The sequence below is a fragment of the Nothoprocta perdicaria genome, unplaced genomic scaffold (assembly GCF_003342845.1).
Source record: "Nothoprocta perdicaria isolate Ctin4 unplaced genomic scaffold, notPer1 scaffold_128, whole genome shotgun sequence".
NCBI lineage: Eukaryota > Metazoa > Chordata > Aves > Tinamiformes > Tinamidae > Nothoprocta > Nothoprocta perdicaria.
Genome location: NW_020454405.1, coordinates 2269020 through 2283194, shown reverse-complemented (window position 1 = coordinate 2283194; position 14175 = coordinate 2269020). Strand labels below are relative to the sequence as shown.

Sequence of the window (14175 nt, the reverse complement as noted above, 5' to 3'; positions counted from 1 at the left end):
AGAGCAAGGGGAAGGTCAGAGCAGCTTCTGTGTTTGCATTGCTCAGTGTAGCAGACCAGGGCATGGGGCAGAAAAGTTGCTGAAGGCTTGTGTCAGGCTTATCACTTGCTGGTGTTTTTATTGCCCCTCTTTATATTACCATGATAAATATAGAAAGAGTGAACATAGTAGGATGTTTCTGTTCTAGTGTGCCAAGCATTATTTGCACACACAATTTTAATGAAAAGCCATTTGAAATTATTTCTAATGCAGAAAGTTCCTAAACAGTTCTAGTTTTTTTTTTTCCCCCTTTTTGAGAGGGGGGAGTGGAAAAAAATCAGGATTGACTGTGGTAAATCTTTTCAATATCTTGATTAAAAATCTGCAATTCAAAAAATTAAACCGATATTCCGAAGTAGTAACAAAATATAATAAATATAAAGATTTCCAGAGTAAAAACACTGTCTGTGGATTTCRTCAAATTTGATGGCAGATGTTCAAATAAACTTGCCGATTACTTCTTTGTATGTGGTACATAGTACATACTGTATGTTTAGATTTCATTTGGATACTTTATTGTAAACTTGAATGTGTTTTCTTGTTTACTTTGTCCTGTGTTGTCCTTTTTTAACAGGTGAAGTTTTTAGTAGCAGATGGTACTACCTTGACAAACCTTTTGGGACTCCAGCTTCATAAAGTAGGAGGTGAAATCGAAAGTACAGTTTACAAAGCTGTGAAAAAGTTGGATATTGAAAAGGTGGGAGAGCAATTCTTCCTTCTTCTGAACAACTGTATGTAGCAAGTTATTGTCTTGATTGTAATTCAGAACACCAATTAAGTTTTGTTTCAAGAAATCATGATAGAATTAAATAATTTAGTATGACATATCTGTTGAAAAAAAATTGCAGCCGAAATGAAGCATAGTGAAACTGCCTTCTTGTCTGTGGTATAATTTAATATCACTGTGCATTAAACATAATTAWTTTACAGTTCTAAACTAAGAATAAGAAATGTAATATGTATAGATAGGTGTTTTTACTACTGTTCTTATCCCCAGATTCCTGCAGAAAGAATGAGTTGCATTGCAGAAAGAATTTACTTATGAAGAGTATCAGAGGAGTGGAACWCCTTTGTTAGTCAGATGAACAACTGGTTGAAACCTTATATGACAATTAAGTATTTAATTAATAGTAATATTAGCATATCAGTATCATTCACTATCTTGATACATTTGGTTAGTTTAAAGGTTTTTATTCCTTCCTGAATCTTTACTGCAGAAAGCTGTATTTTCTCCATATGTTAGTCCTGTGAAATTATATGTATGCCTACTAACTAAATATATTCTAAGGAAAATTCCTGTCTCTGTGTAGGAGTTAACAAAATTACAGTTTTCAAGCTTATATTTTCTTAGATTTTTTGAAATCTTTTAATAATATGTTGTCATGTTACCATGTTTAAAAATATCTTCTGTTATGATTTACAACAGTAATAATGTACAAGAAAATTTGTTAAACTTTTCTTGGAAATGGTTCCTGTATTTGAGATATTTATTTCAATAGTGCATTTTTTTTGCTGTCCATTCTTTTTTCCTAGGTTCATCTACAAGTAATTCGGAGAAATACATATGTGAAATATTTCACAAAAGAAATGAAAAGTTTGCAAAAAAAATGGAGCATGGTAGATTGTCAGTTACATTTGGATGGGCATTCAACATACATAGACTCATCTAGAAAGTATTTTGATTGTATCTGAACATATCAGAAGCCAACTGCCTAAAGATGCAGTAGGGCTGTTTATTTAAGAACTCATAGATTTAGATTTTATGTTCATTTATCGGTATGACAGACCATAATGTAGATTATATAGTCTAGTTACAAAATATGTGTTCTAAATATAGATAGTCTGTATCTTGTATTCAGACTGTATGTAATTCAGACTTATATGTAATTAATATTAAATACATATTAATTATAGGTATCATGTATGTTTTTATATATTTATAGATGTAAAATATACCAAATATATATATATAWAAATATATAAATAATGTATATTCTCTMTATATATTTATATATATATAGTATGGATAGTATATATAGTTCTGTACAAACTGAGGATCTCTGTTAAGAACAGTAACAGAACCTTAACAGATTTCCTCATTGAGACATGTTGAAAAATTAATCAGGCTTGCACCATATGCATCACACAAGCAGAATTAAACACAGATTAATTCTTTCTGTTACTATTGTTTTTCTTGTTGTTGGAAGAGAAATTTTATAATTAAAAATTACTTATGTAAATTTATTGTTTATATGTTTATAATTCAAGTGGAATTTTGCTTCTGTTTGTTTGTTCAGTTTTAATTTTATAGACATTATTTCAAAAAGAACACAGCCTAAACTGGTAAAAAAATTATGCAAGGAAATTTACTTCAGTTTTTCTACAAGACAGCAGATTTCAGGATGAAATGGAAGTATCATAAAACTGCACTTTTGTTTTGAAGTTTTAATTCACTTAACAAATACGGATATTTTGTGTGCAAAAAGTATAAATAAATAAATAAATAAATAATATTTTCCCTAACTGAGGAAAGTACAAAGCCTTCAACATTTATCTTTGAGAGATAAAAGCATCACTGTGAGGAAAGTATTTGAAATTCTGTGCTGCCTCTTACTAGAAGCATAGCCACGTGAGATTTGTGTTTGGATTGTAGGTTTGCACGAGCAGAAAATGGAAAAGACCAATGAGATCCTCAAATTTATTCTGCTTCTGATCCAGACTGGTCAAATATCTGATATGTTACACACTGTAATGATAAATAGCACTGAAGGGTCTGTGGTCTGTATTACATTGCTACTGAGTGAGCTGCTGGCCATTGTACTAAAAATGTTTTTTGTAGTTCTCTCTTAAACACTCATCTGACAGGTTTTGTGGCAGTTTGAGGCAAATTTGTATTACACAGAGGCACTTTGATGCATTTCAGAAGCTTTATGCTATGTTATCTGCACACCGCAGGATATTCCKGGCCTCAGTGACTATCCAGCTCCGGCCATTAATTCTCTGAGTACGAGAATTATTGGTATGTTTCGGGCAAAACTTATTCAGAAGGAATGTGACAGAAGAACTGATACTTCCCCAGAGTCTGAAGGACTTGTGTGAAGCTTGAACCCTCAGCTTTATAAAACTATATTCATAGATCTTCACAGATTCTTCAAATCTCTAAATTCCAGTGACTTGCTTTATCCATTTGTTGTTCAATGTTACATACAAGAAGAGCAGCCAAGTAACTGTCCTGCTGCACTTATCAGAAATAGAGCATTCTCTATTCTCTATTGTCAGCAATCTTCAAGCTCCATACTCTTTGAGGTTTGTTGTTAAAAAAGGTATTTAGACCTGAATTGACAAATCTTTGTGAAGTAAGCACTTAACCATAAAATAGTAACAATCTCAGGACTTCGGTGTTACACGGATCTACTTTTATCCTTCAGACTTATCTGACCAGTGACAATAGTGTAATTAACTCTATTCACTACCAGTTTTGTGAACATCTTCTCCCTGCTCTTTTTTCTTTTTTTGTGTAGCAGAGATCAAAAGTAGTCTTCTCATTTTGTTTGAATGGCATGACTGTTCCAATAATATGGAAAAAATGTTTTAACTTTTTCTTGTCTCTAAATGTTAAGAATGAAGTTTTAACTGATCACTTTTTGTTGAGTGCACTTTACTCAGATCAGTCAAAATACTGTGTGCTGAAAAYATTAGAATTAGAAACACAGGTGTAATGTTATTGCAAAACATATTATTATATTATTCAGTTATCATATTATTCAGTTTCTAAAATCTATGCATGAAAGCACTTGGACAGAAAAAAAAAGAGATAGAAAGTTCATTTAAATTCTGGCATTTTGGCATGCAAGTGAGCAATCATTTTAGTGAACTTTTTGACAATGTGCTGTCACAAATTGTAAATTTGAAGAGCAAAAAAACTCTGCAAATACTGCCCTTGGAATGTACAGTAGAAAAAAAGGAATATTTTCCATTCCATGAAGAATGTGGATGGCAATGATCAGGTGTTATGTTAAATTTTCTTAATGCATTTTTTCATTTCTTTGGTATGTAAATTAAATAGGAAATTAATATTGGCCTGAAATGCCACTTTTTGAAATGAATTTTTTAAAATCAGCTTTTAAAAAATTACAGTTATTTTTACAAACTGAAGAAAAAAGCCCAAAACTGCATGATAATCTAATAATTTAATAAATTGTCTATCTGTCCCTCGTACATAAATATTTAAAGATGTGCAGAGTGCTAAGAAAGTATTTAGGAGCAATCAAAAAAAAATATTTCATCATCCCTGGCATTTTCAGATCCCTTTCTCCCCTATCGTTTATCAAACCTCTCCAAATGTCCATCTCTCTTCCATGTTCCCTGTCAGTTGGACAGGATTTTAGCTGTTTCTGAGCTTCACGTTTGCTAATTGCCCAGCCAGTATGTGTGCTGAGTAGCTGTAGGTCAAAAAGCACAGATCAGCAGTTTTCTGGACAATAACTTACTGTTCTCAGAACAGTGCTCAATGGGTAAGTGTTCACATTGCAGAAAGTCAATGTTGCGTTGGTTCCAATGATTGATTGTCTCAGTAGGGAGGCCTCCAACTGAATTGGCTAATATATGCAGCTTGCTTCTAAGAGATATTTTCTCCAAGATACAACTACATTTGAGTACCTAGCGACATAAATACGATATTGTTTGTGTTTATGTTGTGTTTGCAGAACAGAAAACTTAAAACTTCAGTACTTGAGGGACTAAGACAATGTGTCTGTTGATTTAAATCAATTGGATATGTAAAGAAAAACAGTGTCTGGTACCCTAGTGGTTGGGAAGGGCACCTCATCATGAAGTCGTGATGAAAAGGAAGTGTGGAGAGAGAAAATACAGAAAAAAAGAGTTAGTGTAAAGAATGTTGATTTAAAAAAATCATTTAGAAAGATAAGTTTCCTATATCATTAGAACAAAATGAAGTGTTTATGTAAATTTGGGTTTTTGTTTTTCTTTCAAAAGGTATGGGCTTGGTTACAACACTGTGAGGAAACTGTTCACAAAAACAAGTGTCTCTGTGTTATGGAGGCAATACTGCTTATTAAGAAAAGCAGAGAGAATGGTAGGTGATCAGAAGTCCAAGTTGCACTTACGAGTTCACAAATAGGCTTTAGATATAGATAGATAGATATAGATATAGATATAGATATAGATATAGATATAGATATAGATATAGATATAGATATAGATATAGCCCTCTGGATGCCCATCAGACTGGACAAGGGCCCTAATCAATCCTGAAGGATTACAAGAAACCGATATGGATGTCTTGTTTAATTCATTGACAATTAGTACAATGAAAATGGTTTCATTGAAACATATGAATAACATAAAAAATAATTTAATCCTGCAGTAAATTAACTGTTTTTAATTTACTGGACCTTTGTATCACATTTCTGTTACTGGATTTTCTGTGGGATTATTCTGAACAGAGATGATATCATAAAGAAGTGGCGCTTTAGTTTGTTTAAAGGAAGGTACCAGAAATATTCTGGGATGATAGACAACTTTATCAAAATTTTGAAACATCCTTTACTTTCATGCTGATATGATATAGGCATAAGAAGCCCAGTAAAATTGCTTGCTGTTTTTATCTTTYTAGGCATTTTCAAAATCAATTAGGATTTGAGTTGTGATTCTCAGATAACTTGCTTGCATGCAGTATGAGCCTATGCACTCTGAGCCTTTAAGTCTATCTCAGTAAAATCAAAACCAGTAAGCTTATATCTATATTACATAGTATAAATAATACAGAATGTATAATATTTAATATGTCTTTAATTCAYCCCTGCATTTTTGAACCCGTTTTAAAATGTAAAAGCATAGTTAGTCTCACACTAGCTAACCAGTAATTTTCTATTAGGATTATATTTGTCTTTCTAAAATTACATGCAGTAGTTGTGTGCATTTTTTTCTATTTGATATGAAACCTAAAATAACTTCCATAAGATATTTCTATTATGTAACTCCAAGCATAATCATTGATAYTGTGTTTTGTAATCTTTCCCTCAATTCCCTTACCTTTTCAAAAGTTCAAAGGCTTTTAAAAATAAAATCACAAAATTAAATCACTGAACTCTTCTAGGGTGTATTTCCAAATATTTTGTACAAAAAAATATTCTCATGCAATTAAGACACTATTTTTTTCAGTCTAGGGGATATGCAGATGGTAACCACAAAATTTGCAGTTCAACTTCATGAAAATCTTAAGAAAAATCTTCATCCTATTCTTCTTCTCCTGCCTACTTGATTATCTTCAGTGTTTCTTCTTCTCTGGATTGTTATTGTGGTTCTGATTGCCACTGGTGGTTCAAACATAGAGTTTGACCAGGGTTTATTCTGGTTTCTCAGGAAGAAGAAAATGTTTAGCAACAGTGCTAACTGGTACTGGAATTCATCTATTCTAAGAGGATTATTTTAAATCTTTTTAGGTCACACAACTAAATACTCTTATTGCCMTGTAGGATAACTTCCCTCAGGTGATTGACAGACCATTCAATCAAATCATGACCATTTGTACCATAGATGTTAATGCTAAAGATATGATAGCAATCATATCAATGGTAGCTCAAGAGATATGCTTTGAATCTGTTGTATTTTACATACACATTTGTAAGAGTTTTGAAAAGAATTAATATTTAAACTAAACTTGGGCCTGGATCTTCATGTGGAAAAGCAGAGTATTCGTAATCATGGGGACAACCTATTTCAGAGCTTTTTTGCTATGTCTGCATTCTCATGGGCCACTTCCGTCTGAATCTGGAATTGGATTGAAAGAAAGAGCCAAGTGTCATCTTCTACTTCTGAGAATCCTTCAAGTTTTTCTTAGGTTCTCTGTGAGCAGAAAGATATGTCTATTAAATTTCAGATCACAAAACTGAGTATAGATTATCCTTGGGCAGTCTTTTTTTTTTTTCACATGTATTTAATTAATCTGTCTTTAATTATTCCAKCTTCAGTTATTGATAGTGTGTTTTATTCTCTTCTTAGAGGCATCTATACATATCTGTAGAGCAAAACACTCTTCTCCTGGGTGGATTCTGTATAAGTTCATTTTGTTAATAATTTTAAGTGTTTGTGTAAACCAAAGTGTTCTCTCTTAGATATAGATACAACTTTGCCCAGGTAAACTAAGGTATCAGACACATATTTCTTGTTTGCATACACAGAAACTTCCACTGGACAGGAACTGAAATAATACCTAAAATGAGTTATGCATAGAAATTTTGGGAGTGTTCTTGTGACCAAGTCACTAAATTTCTGCTGCAGTGCTCAGCTTTCTCTGCCTGGAGACTCTGCTTTCTTTCTGTACACCAGTGTTACTGAATACTAACAATCAACAGAGCCTAATTAACTGTTTTTACTTTGAAGTAAGCTCCTTGTTAGCTCTGACTGACACTCTTAATTGTAACTCTCTTGAGCTCTGTTTTAAAAATGTTTGCACACATCAGTCATTTAAGTGACTTATTCTTACTGTGCTTAAATAGTATCTGTGTRTTTGGATTATGGGGTTTATTTTGTTCCTTAGACCCTCTGCCATGGCCGTTCCTGACATTGAACTGATCTGTGAAATTATGCTGGTTTGCTGAAGGGTTTATTGATGTATACTTCTTATCCAGGAAGTTTGCTATCTTCTATACTCTCTGCAAGAACCTGTTTTCTAGATGAGTGATCATCTTTTGGGGCTTCTGGATTTGACTAATTAATGCACATTCACTTGGAAATAGTACAGATGGWCATTGTATAATGATCATTTTTTATGTACATAGYCTTTGGACATTGTATAATGATCATTTTTTATGTACATAGTCTTATTTTTTATTTTTGAGACACTTCAAATCACTGACAGGTGTCAGTCCTCATATCATCACCAGGTATATATTTGAAAGAAAATACCCTATACTCTGACCTTGGAACTTGTAGTGCATTAATTTTGCAATAAACGAATGTACATCACTGCTTAGTACTTGGGATGGCTAAACTAAATTGTGCTGTTCTATAGTATCTTTATTAGAAATGAACCTATTTGATAGAGAGAAAAAAGAACTTAAAATAGGAATTGTTACAAATTATAAATAAATATTCCACTTAAATGAATGTTTGTGTAAACATCTTCTGGTAAATATGATAAAGATTAGCTTGAAAAATGGAAATACATCATTGTTGAAAAAAACAGTTAGCATACTAGGAATAATTAATATTCAAAATAGTTACTATAAACTCTATAATTTTTAAGACTGATAAAATTAATAATTTCTTCCCTGTAGGTATGCTACTSTAGAGGTACATAGCTTGCTTTTAAGCAACCTATTAAACCAAGCAAGAATTTACAAAAATCTGAAATACATTTAAGCAAAACTTATCAATTTTTGATTATTCCTAAATTTTCTGCTTTCATAACTAATTCTATGTTCAGTTTCTTTGGCTAGGTATAATATTTTGTAAAACGTGGAGAATCATTTTCATTGCTGATACTCTGCATCTTTGATATTTCAGAAAGCAAAAGATATTTTCCTTGCTAATAATGAAATGTCTTGAATTTGTAAATTACTTTTTCTTTTCTTACCTACATGATATATTTTGTACAGTTGATTCAGTTATTTACCATGATAGTGACATGCTTTGATAGTGACATCTAGCTTCTAAGAACTGCATATCATTAAGTTGTGATTTTGCTGTTATTCTTTCCCCGGTACCTTTTTTTTTTTCTTTTTCTTTCTTAATCTTATCAATTGGCCTATATTTTTGTTGAAGTCAAAGACTACAGTTTATGTTCATATGCAGTACCTGACTGGTAGCTAGCTACTACTCATCTGCTTTTTCAGTGGCTTTTGCAACTTGCRCTAACCTCAATGTAGGCACAATTTTACCACTAATTGTACTATTATTAACTATSTATGATCGTACATGAGCTGCAAGAACACCTTTCATGTTTCAGTGAAGTGGAGGCATAGCCTAATTTAGAGAGTCACAAGTTCATGGTAAATATTTTGAGCATTGCAAAATCAATGCTGTTACTAAAATGACATTAAGCTCTGTAAGAGTCTTCCCTTCAATCATATAAAGTGCTGTTATTCAAACTCTGTGCAAAGCTCCTAAACATTTCAGACTAGTTCTCTTTCTACTTCTCTGTTACCTAGGAGAGTGAAAGTCAATGTCACACAGCCCTGGAAAAAGGAGGAAGAAGGACTGAAAAGCACTTGTAAAGCGGGAAAAAAAAAAAAAGTTGTCCCTTCTAACATGAGATATTTGTCTTCCTACTGGCAGGACTTAACAGAAGATATAGGCTTCATCTATGTCCTTCCATTTTCAAATGTGTGTAGGTTTTTCCTCTAGTCCAAGTACCTGTCTAACTTGGGTAATAGAAATGTTTTTAAAAGATACTACTAATCTGAAAAAACTTCTTACTTGAGAACAGAAAGGTGTTGCTAACCTACAACTCAAAGTAGTAGATGTTTGGCAGCAGTTTTCTTTTGTTTGCTATGATACATCATTGTGCTGAATACAATAAGACTTGGAAACATCTTAGAAGAGGTAGGAGGATTTAGTGAAATACAAATTGTATGTGTAAGTGTTGAGAATAACTAAAAAGGCCAGCTCCCCAGGAAAACATATCATCTTTTCTAACAGAATTCTTCACTTGATAATTCCTTCCCCACAGCATACCTCTGTGATGGAAAGGAAAAGATTTAAAAATTAATAGAACCTAAGGAGTAAGGAACTACTGAACATTATGCAATGCACTCTAATTTCTCAAACTCAAGCCTGTTGAATTCTCAGCCTATGAGAACAGGGAGCCAGCATGTTGCATCCCTCTGTTTGTTACCAGAGGAAAAAAAAGGCTAAAATGGACCTAAAAGCTTCATAAAATCAATTCCATTGATGTTTCTCACAGTGTCCTCCTGGAATTTTTAGCTGGTGGTACATATCTTGGCATATAGAAATAGAGAGCAGAGTACTGGAATATTAAAAATCAACTAGACATRCACATTTCATCCCTGTATGCCTTTCTTTTGCTACACTTTAAACACTGACCTAAAAAGGACTGCAAAACAACATAAATAGTGAAGAAAAGATATAATGGTACTCGGTGTAAACCAAACTTCTTAAGCATTACCATTTACTTTAACTAATCATGCTAGCATAGGAAATTAAGGTATTTTCATAATGGACTTCATGCTATAAAGTCAGATTTGGAAACTGTGGGCTCGCTGAAATCAGGAGAAAAACAGACTGGAGGATCAGGTAAAATCTTCATTTAAAAGCATACAAGAGAAGGTGTTTCTTCTTTTCTCTTTGTTGCTTCTGTCTTTGAATAAAAACAAAATCCTGGAAAAAAAAGATTTAAAACTCTAGCAGTATGTGCTTTACCATTCTCTCCAGGTACATATGAACTCCTAAGAAACTTTGACTGAAAAGGTGATAGATGATATTCCAATTTTCATGGGATCATTGACCTGTTTACAAATCTGGACATTCAGAGGAAGAGGGACCTGCAGTTTGAGCAGATGGTGAAACAGTCTGCCCTAGCACTTCACTTGCAGCCTGAAAAGAGCTTTACTCTCAAAGTAAAAGAATTCATTGCTTTTAATTGCTCCCTTTAAGAGCTTCAATCAAAATAATTGCAAATGAGTTGCACTGGACATGAAGGTTATCTTTCATTACATTACAGAACAGATAAGGCATCCTCAAAGTCTTGCCATTTCAAAGGCATTTTATCATGGCAATAATGTGTCTCTGTAGGGTAAATATACCCTTAAGGGAAAGTATACTGTTAAAAAAAGAGCTGTCTTCATTGACAAAATGGTATCTGAGTGTACACTACGAAGTGCTAATACTCAGTAGCATAGTAATTACTATTGATTACTTATAGGGAGAAAAAATGAATGAGGGATCAAACAGATTATAAAAACAGGAACATATAGAATTGTAATCTGCCTGGTTACTTATGCTTTTTTGCTTTGGGGTATTTCTGTATAAAATAACTCATGTTAACTATTCTAACCACATAGAAATAGGCATGTCATGTTTTCATACATATGAAAAATGATTTTATGTAAGCTAAAATTAAACACGAATTTTAGTTTGAATTATAGAGACGGTGGAAAGGTGAAAGGTCAAGATATATCAAGGGGGGGGTGAGGAAAGCAATTTTKGTAAATACCTGTGTCTTTGTAGTAAGGGAATGACAGGGGAGCAAATGTGCTTATAGTATGTCCATTCTGTGTGGTAGGTTCTTCAGTTGGAGCAGCTGCTGGTAGTGCGTCAGTGCATCATTGTGTTTGTTGTTGGAAATGCAGGGACCTAAAAGAGTACGGTAGCTACAAAGAGTTTTTTCTRTCTTATTTTGGAAAGAAATCACTCTGTTTCTCACCAAAAACATTGTGTCTGGAATGTAATCTTTAACTGAAGCTCCACGATAATAATATCTTATTCCGGCCAGCCAGCCAGACACGATGTGCACTTGTAGACCTCAAGTATTACAAGAAAATTATACTTTTATATATTGTTTATGTGTTCCAAGTTGAGATTAATGCWTCAAATAATGAGTGTTCTATTTGACAGTCAGACTAGATAATACTACATTGTTCTAGAAGGCAAAGCAGGATACTTTAATTAGGCTTTTGGACAGAAACAGTGGAATATACTGCCAAAACAATAGATGAATATTTCTAATAGACAATGCTTGTCCATTTTGGCTACTGAATGTTGGCAGACATAGCTTTTTCACATAGATCAGGTTTTTTCACATAGATCCCTTTTCTATCAGGGAAGATGGACTTTATGCAGCTGTGTCAGAATGGGGATTCTCCCTTGCTCTTCTGACATGGCTATCAGTGTGGTGGAGGTAGCAAGGAGGCACCTGTAAATAAAGTAAATAAAGATGAGTATTTGGCCAATGAGGATTGGCAGTCTGAGGCTTGGCTCAAGAAAGCTAGAGGCTGTATCAAAATTGTGACTCTAACATGCAGGCTACGCCTTATTTTTAGGTTCTGAATATTCTGCATCACACACACTTGAACATGAGACAAAAGTTGATTTAAAAGTTTGATTTGGGGTTAGGGTTTGATTACCTTAACCCAAAAGCTGTATCAACTAAGGAACTTTGAATTTGTTTGGATTTGTACATTATTTAAGCTGAGAATAGAGAGAGGACATATAGTACAAACAGACACGAATTAGAATTTACTCAAATTTGGAGGAAATTTTGGAGATCAACTTCTTGTGTTTTCCTGTGTTTTGATGCAGTAAGATGTGAGTATAGAGCACTGATGGTTCTGCAAAGACTAGAGACAAAATAGCGTGCTAGAAGATAAGTACTAACCTGAATGATGCTGATGTTTTTAAATATGCAACAAAAGCTGTTTGTTGTTTCAGTATTGCAGTAAGACTTTGTAAGTTTTAGTACTGTTAAGTAAATTACTTAAGCACTAAAGTGATGGAATTTTACTGAAATGTAATTTACAGATTTCCTATCATCTCTTCTGTGGGACCAAGCTAAATATTACCAAGACAGGCCAAGCTGGCTAGTTTTGGATGGTGATATAGATCCTGTGCTGATTGAGTCAGCRCTGTTAGGGTTGTAATAAGTTAAGCGAACAGGAGGCCTACAGACTTCCCCTCTATCCATTTTCATATTTCCATACCCTTTTTTTATGGGGGGAGGGGACACAGGAGAGGAGGGCAGGGAGATGGAGGAGAGAAGGGAGTGGGTATATTTTTGGTATGAATGCTTTTTTTCTCTCAATGCTTTAGTTTTCACTATTGGAAAGCAATATTTTGACATCTGATTAACATAAATTACCTTTTGCCTATTTTGTACAAAAAAAATCTTAAAGTCATTTTGCATATACTGTAAGAGCGATTGCGCCTCCTAGTGTGCAAGTTGATATAATTCAAGATGTCAGTCATAAAGATTATTGAACCTGGCATTTGGAATTCCTTTCAGTCAGTCAGATTTAAAATTCCATTAATTAAATCCTCATATTACKGCAGCAAGAAAGCCTAGTATTACGGAATCTAAATATATGAATTTGAAAACTAGCAGTAATACTCAAAATCATTTTTCTTAACCTTCACTTACTTCAGTTATGCATATAAACCAATTCTGTTGCCTGATTGAAATGCTGTAACATACCGAAATCCAGATCTAAAATCTCTATGTAACTTCAGAAAGATTATTGTAGTTTACCTCTTACTCTTAAGTTACCTCTTACTATTAAGGTTTCCTCTTTTAAGTACTTTGTCTAACAAATGTAGTAATATGTTTTCAGGCTACTTGAAAAGCTGCCAATTTAACAATCAGGTTAAACTACGTGAATAGTTTATATGTGAATAGTTTAACCTAAGCTAACGAGGAGAAGACTTTTCTAAAGCATATTCATTTACCCTTCTGCTCTGAATCATTTTGTTTTTCATTCCATTTTCTCTGAGAAAAACTTACCTTCCCTCAACTAAAATCAGCTTTTAGGAGGCAGACTAGTCTTTTGAATGAATTGAACTGAAAAAAAAATCTCATAAGATTAAGCAAAAGCTTACGATTTTTTCCTTCCCTGTGTTTTTGAAGTAAAAACTGTAACTGAGATTCAACAAACTTTGTTTAGCTATATTCAAGAAAGTGTTTGTGTGTGCACGTGCAATGTTACCAATAATTTTCAGTCCTTTGTGGGGCTGTTAGAAACACAGACTTTCTCTGAATTGTATCTTTCTCAAAGTGTATATCTTCACTTGCTTTTACCTGGTATTTTACTGATAATATTGAGGTTCTGAGTCTCACAAGCAATGAACATGTGCCTCTAGCTCCATCAATGCAGTTGGTACATCAGATACACCACTTAAGAACTGCTACTCCATCTGCAGTGTCCAGAGCTGCTATTCTTTATCTCAACATCCAGGACCCCGAGTGGAATTCATGAGTATTTTACAATATTGATTAGCATTTTTAAGAAATATCTTGGAGATTAACTAGATCAATGGGAATAGACTCCGTCATTTATATTAATTCCTCCTTCAAGTTTTTACTGTGTTAATTCATGGGTGTGTTTTATATTTCCTTCTTATCCCAACTGCTTAGACAGGGCAGTAGTGTATTGACTGTTGACT

General features: G+C 33.4%; 1 long non-coding RNA gene across 1 annotated transcript; it reads left to right on the top strand.

The window, feature by feature from the left end:
* The first annotated feature begins 652 nt into the window (after window positions 1-652).
* Window positions 653-1387, top strand: LOC112942430. The gene is made up of 2 exons (XR_003248380.1): window positions 653-736; window positions 1037-1387. It is a non-coding gene; the product is annotated as an uncharacterized LOC112942430 (long non-coding RNA).
* The last annotated feature ends 12788 nt before the right edge of the window (window positions 1388-14175 follow it).